Raw genomic sequence first — 11,463 nt, forward strand, 5'->3', positions numbered from 1 at the left:
ACACTCCAGGCAAACGTGAAACACGGACTCCTCCAGGCCGCAGAAAAGGCAGGCAGCCTGGGAGTACGTGAACCTATTTAAAACCATGCTGCACGGGTCTGCTCCGTGCAACACCCTCCAGGCCAAGTCCCCAATAGAACAAGGGAGGACTCCCGCATAGAGAGCCCTCCATTGGGGACCTCCACCTCTGCCAGACGGCAAGATGGCATGCCAAGGCGTGTCCGGATGGCAGGCGAAGATGGCAAAGTGGTGATTGTGCAGGAGCAGCCTATACAGGAAACGCGTCCGTGCGGAATGAAAAGGCACGGAGGGCATTTCCCCGAGACGGCTCAAGTTGTGAGGCGCCGGTTCCCAAGAGGGGTTTCGGGGCCGGGCACTGATGAGGAATTCCGTCCGAACGGGGGTCAGTTCGGACGGGATCACCCCACATGCTTGAGCCTCCTCGATACACCTAGTGGAGTCGGGGCCCAGTGCCACTTTCAGCGACTCGATGGCTTTGACCGCGAGCCGGACGTTGGCCCAAGACAGGCACTGCGCCAGCTGCTCCGGCGCCATCCAGCCCACTCTTCCGCCATCGAGCAGGTCCCCGACTCTAGTCACCTTGCCAGGCACAGCTCTGCCCTCCGCCAGCCACCCAAATCCGCGGTCGTGGAGGTGCGGATTCCTGAGCAGCGGCTCCCGGAGGAGAGCCGCCACTCCTGACGGGGGAGAACTGTGCCTGGAGGCGACCCTGTTCCAGACCCATAGCAGTTCCTCGTAGAAGACAGGTAGCTCCCGCAGGCAGGCACGCACACCGCCCACTTTCACAAACAGGAGCTGCGTGTCGTAGTTGAGGCCGTGCAGCTGACGGAAGAAATACGTCACCAGCGCACACCATCGCGGAGGATTATTGACGTACAGGTATCTCTGCAGCGTCGGAAGACGGAAAGCCGCAGCCTGGCTGCGAAGGCACACCAGTGCCTGACCACCCTCCCTAAGTGGGAGACACAGAACCGCGGCAGAGACCCAGTGCTTCCTTTTGTCCCAGAAGAAGTCGATGAGCTTCTTCTGCATCTTGGCAACAAACGCAAGGGGAGGGATCAAAGTGAACAACCGGTACCACAACATGGCGGCCACCAGCTGGCTTATGACCAGCGCTCGACCCCTGTAGGACAACACTCGGAGCAGTCCTGTCCAGCGTCCTAGGCGAGCGGTTACTTTGGCCTCCAGCTCTTGCCAGTTCGCCGGCCAGGTGTCCTCGGCAGGGCTAAGGTAACTCCCAAATAGAGGAGGTGCGTGTTGCTCCAGGCAAAGGGCTTGAACTCCTCCGGCAGGGAGTCCACCCGCCACTGGCCCACCAGGAGTCTGGAACATTTCTCCCAGTTGATCTTGGCGGATGATGCATCCGAGTAAATCTGCTGGCATTCTCGCATCCTCCGCAAGTCGACGGGATCCGTGACTGCGAGGAGCACGTCATCTGCATAAGCCGAAAGGACCACCTCCACGCTCAACCCTTGCAGAGCCAGTCCCATCAACGTCTTCCGCAAGAGGTGCAGGAAAGGCTCCACGCAGATGGCGTATAACTGGGGCATGGGGCATCCCTGACGCACCTCCCTCCCGAAGCGAAGGGGCACCGTCAAAGACCCGTTAACTTTAATCAGACACTCCGCGGCGGCGTACAGAAGTCGGATCCGGGCGACGAAATGCGTCCCGAACCCGAACGCGCGCAGAGTCCCGAAGAGATACTCGTGATCCACCCTGTCGAACGCCTTCTCCTGATCCAGGGAAAGGAAGGCAACCGACAGACCAGCCTTCTGGGAATGGTGGACCAGGTCCCGGACCAGATGGATGTTATCATGAATGGTCCGGCCCGGGACCGTGTAGGACTCGTCGGGGTGGGTCATGTGGGCCAGCATGGCGCCAAGGCGAGCAGACATGGCCCTGGCAAAGATTTTATAGTCCGTGCTGAGGAGGGAGACTGGGCGCCAGTTCTTAAGGAGGCGGAGATCGCCCTTCTTAGGCAGCAGGACAAGAACCGCCCTGTGCCAAGAGAGGGGCATCTCCCCGGTCGCCAGACTTTCCCCCAGGACCTACGCATAGTCGCCCCCAAGACATCCCAGAACGCCCTGTGGAACTCCACGGTCAGCCCATCCAGCTCCGGGGACATTCCCCTCGAGAGCTGGCTGAGGGCGTCGGTCAGCTCCGCCACGTTTAGCGGAGTGTCCAATTTTTCGGCGCCCTCCAGGCCGACCTTCAGCAGGTCCTCCCACAAAACTCTGCGCGCATCCTCACTGGATGGATCCGGAGAGAACAGAGCCCCGTAATAGGCGCGGGCCTCCGCGCTGATCCCCTCTGGATCCGAGACCAGAGATCCATCATCGGCCAGCAGCCCCAAGAGCTGCTTACGGACCCCCTGTCTTTTTTCCAGCGAGTAGAAGAAGGGGGAGCCACGATCCAGGTCCCGGAGGATCTGGATCCGCGACCTCACGTACACACCTCAGGACCCGATGAGCTGCAGGTCCTTCAGCACGCCCTTCTTCTCTTCATATACATTCCGCAGGGCCGGGTCCTCGACGACTTGACTGAGACGGGACTCCAGGTCGAGCACCTCCCTCTACAACCGCCCGACCTGGGTCTCCCGCCTCTTGGTCGACCCCCTCGCGTACTCCTGACAGAAGAGATGGACGTGAGCCTTGTCCACGTCCCACCATAGCCTCAAGGAAGGGAAGCCCCCCCGCTTCCTTCTCCAGTCGGCCCAGAACCGACGAAATGAATCCCGGAACCACGCGTCCTCCAGCAGCAGGTTGTTAAAATGCCAGTACGCGGACCCCCCCCCGTGCGCGCAGCAGAATGAGCTCTGCCCACACCAGGTGGTAGTCCGTGCACGGCACCGGCCGCATGGAAGCCGCTGGAACGCAGGAGACGTACGCCCGGGAAATGTAAAGGCGGTCGATTCTGGACCTTCCTCCTCCAGACCTCACGCTAGTGAAGGCGCTGGAGTCGGGATGGAGATTTCGCCAGACGTCCACCAAGTCGAAGGACCCGACCAGGTCCCTCAACTTCTCCATCGCCGCCGGGCATCGCCTCGAGGGTGCAGTTAAAATCCCCCCCCCGAGGATGACGCACTTGGCCACGTCAACGGAGCCCAGAAGAGCAGACACTTCTTCAAAGATGCACACTTGCTGCACAGCGATCTGGGGGCCGTACACGTTCACTAAATGGAGCGGCACGCCCCCCAGGCGAACAGTGACCTGGAGCAAGCAGCCTGGCACGTGCTCCTTGACCCCCAAGATCTCCGGCTGAAAATGTGGGGCCAGCAAGATGGCCACCCCGCTGGACCTACTAGAGAGGTGACTCATGCTGACCCCTCCTTGCCACTCCAGGAGCCACGTGGCCTCGTCCTCTGAAGCGGTGTGGGTTTCTTGCAGGAAGCACACCACATACCTCCCAGCCCGGAGGACAGAGAAGTTATAAAATCTACGGCGTGCTTCATTGCTGCCATTGATGTTGAGGCTGGCTATGGTTATCTTCAGGTCAGAAGCATAGTGCAGCCTCTACATTAACCTAACGGGAGGAGGCAGCGCGGCCGCTAGTTGACCTCCACTCCCTTCACAACCCAGCGAGGAACTTCTGGATCCAACACCGCTCGGCCGGGCTCCCGCCCTCGTCTGCGCCCATGGTTTTGGCGACAGCGCGGACAGAGTTGACCAGCAGCGCCAGATCCGACCACCTGTCGAGGGCCAGCCGAACTATGTCTTGGCGACCCTGGCACATGGCCACAAAGTCCCGGAGATCCACAACGGGGATGAGGGGGGCCCGGAGGGGGGCACAAGGATATCTGCCGCCTCACTGGCAGCGGAGTCCGACTCGTCCTCCATGCCTTCCGCCGGGTCCCCGTCCTCCTCCGAGAGGTCACCGTCAGCCAGCCCCACCTCTGCCCCGATCCTACCCCCAGGCAGAGGGTTCCTCCCTGGGTGCCTCCGGGGGCGTTGGGGCAGGAGGCGGCGGTGGTTCGGGGCCCCCCTCCGCCCCAGGCACCGGGGTGCACGGGTAAACCGGGGAGAACACTATGCCCAGTTCCCCCAACACCTCCGGCGCCAGTGCTGAGGACGGAGTCAGGGGGCTTTCCCCTTCATCGCCACCAGCCACCGACCCAGCAGACTGGGGAGTTTGAGTCAGAAATTCGACCATGTCGAACAGCTCCTGGGAGAATTCCTGATCGATTTGGGCGGGCTCAGCCTCAATGGCCTCGCTCACCCCAGTCTCCAGGGCGCTCGACATGGCGGGACATAAAAGTGACCCTTCGGAGGTCGCGTCTGTGGGTAGTTCCGCGGTCCCCCCCCCGCGAGCAGGGCCTCTTCCCCGTCCTCAGGAGGCACAGACCGGACAGACTCATCCGTCGTTCCCTCCAGAGGGACAGGCGGCTCCTGCCGGATGTCGACGGTGACGACTGTCGGGGGGGGGGTGCGCAGCCCCCATGGTGGACGATGATTCCCCCCACGAGGAGGGACCTCGTCTCTCGTGCCCCTCCTCTTCTCCCAGGGACTCGCGCCTCCTTTTTGGTATGATGGGACACAGAGGCTGGGAGACCTCCATACCTACCGAGGCCTCCTCCTCCGCTCCCTCTTGTCGCGCGGGTTGCTCGGGTCCCTCGAGCCCGTGCCCGGTCGCAGGTCTGGATTCTCCCACCTCAGCGGTTGCGATCAGGAGCCCGGGCTCGAGGCCCCCGAATCTCTGAGACTCCGCCACCACCCGCGCAAGGTAAGCGGGCGTAAGTTCCACCAGATCATCTGTATCTGTGCGCTCACCGAGGGGACCCACCCCAAGGTGCTTCGTCTTCTTCCGCACCTTCCCTCCGTGCAGACGCTCTCCCTTCCCCCCGCCAGAGGCCGTGATGGCTTTGGCCTCCGACGTCAATCACGCATCAGGTGTTGAGGATGCGCGGACAGAATCGGGGGGAGGAGCGGCGGCGGCGCCAGCCTTGGCCACCTCCGATGTTCTGGCGGCATTGGAGACAGGGCAGTCCTTCTGTACGTGCCCCACCTCCTTACAGGCGTGGCACCACACACCGTCCGATGTCAAAAGACGCGGTGGGCAGCCCCATCATGCCACACGACAAAAGTGCCCTCGGTGTCCTCCTCCCGCGCCAGCTGAACAAAAAGCTGGCGCCGGAAGGAGAAGACGTGCCGGAGACTGGCCTCGCTGCAGCCGAGCGGGATGATCCTCACCTCCCCCAGTTGGCGTAGGTGGGGGAGGAGGAGTTCAGCCGAAACAAAGGGTGGGACGTTTGATAGGACGATCCTCTGTGCAGTGGCCTCGAGAGGATCCACCGGCAGGAAGGTCCCGCCCACAGTGAGCCCCTCTGTGATGGCCAGGGACACCGCCCGCTCCGACCTCAGGAAGAACACCGACTTTCCGTACATTTTCAAGGTGGCGACGATGGCTGAAGGGCCGACAACCCCAGCCATGGCCCTCACGCACGCCTCAATGGTCATGTTGGGGAGAGTGTAGCTCTTCACCCCGTGTTTCTAGTGATGAGGCGGAATGGTGACGGGGCAGCAGAAGCAGCGGGAGGAGCTGAGGCCACGGCTGCCACACTGGCGTACGATCTCGTTGGCCCTGTCACCAGCGATGATGAACTCGCCATCATGGGGTGCTTTTATGAAAGACTACACTCACCCCTGGTCTCAGGCCTGATGTTGGTAATGGCCTCGGTAGGTTTCTTTGTTTTCCCTGAGCAGAGGGAGTTGTTATAAATGAAGGCTCACCTCTCCCCTTGTTGACTGAAATTGGGAGAGGGGCCTTCTCCCCTCTGCTCAACGGGCAATTAGTGTAAAGGAGGTGCCTCTTTAAAGAAAGAGGCAGAGAGAGAAAGAGAGGGAGAAAGCGGGTGAGAAGGAGGGAGGCCGCAGCAGCGGGGTCACTACCCTCCAATGGTGGGTGGGTGGGTGATGTCAGGGGGTGCACTCTCCTGGTGGTAAAGAAAACAAAGTCTCTGATGGCGGTCTCCTCTTCTGGTTGGGGGAGACGATGTCTTTACCTGGGGATAGCTGGAGACGCCCAGGCACCGTCCCCCACCAGGAGAGGCCCAGGCACAGTCCCCCACCAGGAGTGGCCCAGGCACCGTCCCCCACCAGGAGAGGCCCAGGCACAGTCCCCCACCAGGAGAGGCCCAGGCACAGTGCCCCACCAGGAGCGCCCCAGGCACCGTCCCCCACCAGGAGAGGCCCAGGCACCGTCCCCCACCAGGAGAGGCCCAGGCACCGTCCCCCACCAGGAGAGGCCCAGGCACCGTCCCCCACCAGGAGAGGCCCAGGCACCGTCCCCCACCAGGAGAGGCCCAGGCACCGTCCCCCACCAGGAGAGGCCCAGGCACCGTCCCCCACCAGGAGACGCCCAGGCACCGTCCCCCACCAGGAGACACCCAGGCACAGTCCCCCACCAGGTCTTAAGGATGTGTTTAAATGAGGACTTCACCTGGGCAGCTCCGGCTATCCCGGGCCAGGCAATGGGGGGGGCTCCCAGGAGTGGTGTGTGCTGCCCAGTTGTTGGCAAGGCCGCACACACTCACAGGAACCCCAGTACGGTGTTCCCGCCTTTCCTTCTTTCCTCCCCCCACCTACAGTAACACAAAGGGGGTGAAATTGGGTATAGCCCCGCTTGGGGCGCTAGAATTGGCGGTGCACAAATTCTATCGCCAGGCGCAACTTATCGCCACCTCGAGCGATATTGGGTTGCATCGCCCCTAAAGGTGATTGCGGCGTATAATCAGGCGCTGCACGGGACTCCTAAGGCACTAACCTGGTGGCGCTACTCAATATCTGGGCGGCCGGGCGCAGCGCAGGTGCTGTCAATAATCGATTACCCCGAGACATGCTGGCGCCGGCCAGCTCTTAAAGGGACGGGTCATTTAGGATCAGCAGCCACACTCATCGCCCTGTAGGCCTCAAAATCGGCGCTGTGCATTCTGTGGCATTACAAACTTTGACCAGATGGAGAGGGTGAGGCAGAGAGCGGAACGCTTTACCGATGGGGCATTGGATGCTTTGGTTGGCGCAGTGGAGCGCTGGCGAGCAGTGCTGTACCCTGACAATGGCAGGAGGCCTCATCAGAACGAGTACCGCAGAGCTTGGAGGGAAGTTTCGCAAATAGTCAAATCCAGCAGCGTGGTGGCCAGGACTCCTGTGCAATGCAGGAAGAAGTTCAACGATCTCACTCGGGTCGTTAGGGTGAGTGGCTTTTTGGCAATCTTCTTCATCCCTCCATCTGCACCTGACTTTATGGCCAGAGGGTGTGCGATGCCCCAATGGCCATCTGTCAGCCAGCACCCATGGCCCTTTCTGGGAACGCACACGCACATTCCACTCAGGGCATACTGTAAGGGCTGTTCCACCATGGGGGGCATGAGATGACAACTCAGGGCAGCATGTTTCATCACTTCCCGTCCTTTCTCCTGCAGGCCAAGCTGGCCAGGAACCGGAGGGAACAGATTCGGACCGGAGGAGGCCCTCCTCAGCTGCAGACACTGACGGACCTGGAGGAAAGAGTCCACCAGATTGTTGGAGGCCGGATGAGTGGTCCTGTCACCACTGGAGCTGCTGACCCCATTGTGCACAGCGATGGTAAGGTCATCGCCTTTTTGAACTGTCTCCTTCCACTTGTTTCCCCGACCAGCATGCTTTTTCACTCTGGACCCATGTCAGAGCATTGCAGCACTCTTGCATCCCTTGCTGCCACCCTGTCCTTTCGTTAAAGCCACTCTTCAACCTCCCTGCTTTCAGATGCTGCATCACCAGCTCGGGAGCCGGGCCATGAAGCTGCCAGGGACACTGACCCCGGAGGCGACGAGCAGGAGGAAGCCGGACCATCCGTACCACCCTCAGGCGAGCCAGCCCATCTGCAGACTGGGGATAGTGCTTCCCTGGAGGGGAGCGGGGGGGATGGCTCTGAGGAGGAACCAGTTGCAGGAACCAGCGGGCTCCAGCAACGCAAGGGGGGTAGGAAAGCTCGGCAGCCGTCTCCACGGAGGGGGAGTCGGGCCGCGAGTGCTGCTGCACAGAGCGCAGAAGAGGTGCGTTCCCTCACAGAAATGAGTGCCCAGGCTTGGCTCAGGCACACTGAGCTGATGGCTGCAGTGGCAAGGATGCCTGAATCCATCGAGACACTGGCAAGGAGTGTGCAAGACTTCGGGGCAGCACAGGCGAGGAGTGTACATGGCTACGGTACATCACTGGAAAGGACTGTCCAGGGCTTGACCGAAGCACTGGAAAGGACTGTCCAGGGCTTCGGTACATCACTGGAAAGGACTGTCCAGGGCTTGACCGAAGCACTGGAAAGGACTGTCCAGGGCTTCACCGAAGCATTGGCACCTGCCATGCAAGTGCTGAGTGCTGCCATGCAGTCATTCGCTGGCCTCTTGCAGAGGCAGATTGAGGCCACGCAAGCACTGACTGCTGCCACCCTCGATGGATCAGGCAGGATTACCCAGGGCCCTTGCAGCACCACAGCAGGCCAGCAATCTGTGGACCAGCCGATTGGTTCGCATGCTGCGGTGCTGCCCCGTCAGAGTGCCCGTGATGTCTGCATTCCTGATGCCACCGCTGGCATGTCTCCACTGCAGCTGCCACCACCTGCAGGACAGACTGCTTCCACCCATGCCCAATTGGAGCAGGCAGCATCCGGGCCCTCCAAGCCCAGAGTCCGTCCAGGCCGTCCCTCAGGGACATCTGTGCTTTCGGACAGTCAGCAGGCGTCCCCCAGCCTTCATGCAGCCACTGGGGTCCCATTACGGAGGAGCTGCAGGGAGGGAAGGGGCTGCTCTCGCAAGAGAAGTAGATCACCATCAAAGGGGAAAGAGTAGAAGGTGCTGCTGAGATGTCTTATTTCTAGAAATCAAGGCCGTGGATGCTGGTCTGAATGTTAGTAATGCTTTGGATAGTCTCCCGGGTGTGCAAGTCACTTATGTGTTAGTTTGTTAGTTAAGCTTTCTGGTGCCATTGCTTTGTCATGTTGGAAGGAAGCACATTTTTCAAAATAAACAAATTATTTTATTGACATTGGCCATGTCTGCTATTTACATTCATACTGGCCTTCATAGGCTTTGGGTTATCCGAATGGTTCCATTCCTGGTCTTTGATTGGCACCAAGCATTCCGTGAGAGGGGCCTAGAACCGACTCCTTATCAGCCTCTGACGGACGGCCCTTCCAGTTTCTGGGACCCTCCCTGCTTGGTCTTCCTCCTCCTCCTCCTCCTGCTGCTCCTCCTCCTCCTCCTCTGCTGGTCCTTCAATGTCTGCTGGCATTGGCTGGGTGCGCAGGGTGGCGAGGTTATGGAGCATGCAGCAGACAACGACGAAGTGGGAGACTCTCTCTGGTGAGTACTGCAAGGCGCCTCCTGAATGGTCCAAACAGTGGAACCGTTGCTTCAGCACGCCGATTGTGTGCTCCACAATGTTCCTCGTCGCCTGATGGCTGACGTTGTAGTGCTCTTCTGCAGGGGTGCTGGGCGAACAGAGCGGGGTCATCAGCCATGGGCATAGAGGATAGCCCTTGTCACCGAGAGGCCAGCCTTCTGGGTGAGCCGGGGCCTCGAAAAGGTCAGCTACTGAAGTCTGGTGCAGGATGAATGTGTCGTGGCTGCTGCCTGGGAACTGAGCATTGACCGCGAGGATCAGCTGCTGGTGGTCACAGACCAGCTGCACATTCAAGGAGTGGAACCCCTTGCGGTTACGGAAGTCCTCAGGATTCAAAACAGGCGCCCGCAAAACCACATGCATGCAGTCAATGGTGCCCTGCGCCATGGGGAAGTCCGCTATTGCCGCGAAGCTCTCTGCGCGCTCCCGCTGCTTCTCCGGTGTCGCAGTGAAAGAGATGTACTGCCGTCATCTTTTAAACAGGGCATCTGTTACTTGCTGGATGCAGCTATGCACCGCAAACTGGGAGATGTTGGCAATGTCCCCAGTTGCTGCCTGAAAGGAGCCGGTCGCATAGAAATTCAGTGCTACTGTAATCTTGACAGCCACCGACAGAGAGGTCCTGCACCTTATCTGTGGCTGAAGATCTGCCTGAAGCAGGTGGCACAGCTCAGTCACCACCTCCTTTCTGAATCGCAGCCTCCTAAGACACTGCTCCTCCGACATGTTGAGGTAAGAGAACTGCTGCCTGAATACCCTGGCAGCGTAAGGTCTGGTGTGGCGACGTCTGTTGGCCCTCCTCCGTCTGGCCATTCCTGGCCCTCTCTCCCTCCGTCTCTGTGCCCTTTCCAGATGGTCGAGCAGCAGGACGTTCCCCTCCAAAGCAGCCCCCATAATAATAGATAACAAGAAATTATACAGGGTGTAAACGCTCACCAGCAGCAGGGTGATGGTCTGAAGGCTGAAGGTCCTCTGGCAGCACTGGGTCACTAGTGATATGGCTCTCAGAGTGCAACTCTGTGAAAATCTCAAAGAAGTTGTGCTCCCAAAATGGCTGCTGCATTTATACCAGTGCAGTCCCCGTTAAAGAGCGCCCCCCTAAGCCCGAGAGTGACTGGGGAACATTCCAGCAAGCTGTCCTTATTAGCGCCAGGCGGAACGAAGGGGCGCACCACTGAATTTCCGGTCCGGGGCGCCAAAAATGCGTTGCACACTGAAATGATGTCATGATCTGCCTGCACCCGCAAGCGGACGCTAAGATTTAGCGCCGGCACTAAAACCCACTCAATATGGCAAGAGGCGCTGTGTTCACTGCGCCCGGCCAAAAATTGGCTGACGCCCCACTTCTCGGCCTCTTTAGGCGCTAATCGCTGGCGCTATCAACCGAATTTCTCCCCCAAAGTCTCTTATGGAGAGTTCACCAGAACCAGCCGCCTGTTGCTTGTAGATGGCCCTCCCTCCTTCCAAACAGATGGTTGGACAGAAACGAATGGTGGGGGAGCCAGTTGGTTGATGCTCCCCTCTGATGTTTCTCCTCTCTCCCCTCTCTCTCTCTCTCTGTCTCCAGCAGCAGCTCCTGTAGAGTAAAGAAACAAGACAAGTCCCTAACACACTGAGGGAGCTCCTCTCCAAGGGCACTCCTTTAGTTTGAACCAAAAAAAAACCCAATTGAACTGTAAATGAACAAAAGTTCAACTAAAACTTAACAAATCAAATTAAAATTCGGTTTTCCGGGTTGATGATGCACTCCAGTCCCCGCGGCGCCCACTGGTCGCGGAAATACTCGAACGTGCCAGCGGACACCACGTGCTCCATCGACAAGGCCACCCGGGCGCGAACATGGCCGTGGAAGAGAGGCAGGCAATCTGGCTGGACGACCCCCTCCTCTCCAAGGCCAACTGCTCCAGAGCTCGGCAGCCAGGCCCCAATATCTCCGTGTGCCCCGTGGGAATGCGGGTTCACATGGGGAGCCCGTGGGCCAATGAGACCATTCATTTACTGCCGGTTAAACAGGGGATAAAAAGGGGGAGTCGGCTCTACAGCCTCACTTACCTGGGAGCCTTGCTTGTTA

This window comes from Somniosus microcephalus, chromosome 5, assembly GCF_052327205.1.
Source record: "Somniosus microcephalus isolate GS21.2 chromosome 5, FLI_Smic_1.0, whole genome shotgun sequence".
Classification (NCBI taxonomy): domain Eukaryota; kingdom Metazoa; phylum Chordata; class Chondrichthyes; order Squaliformes; family Somniosidae; genus Somniosus; species Somniosus microcephalus.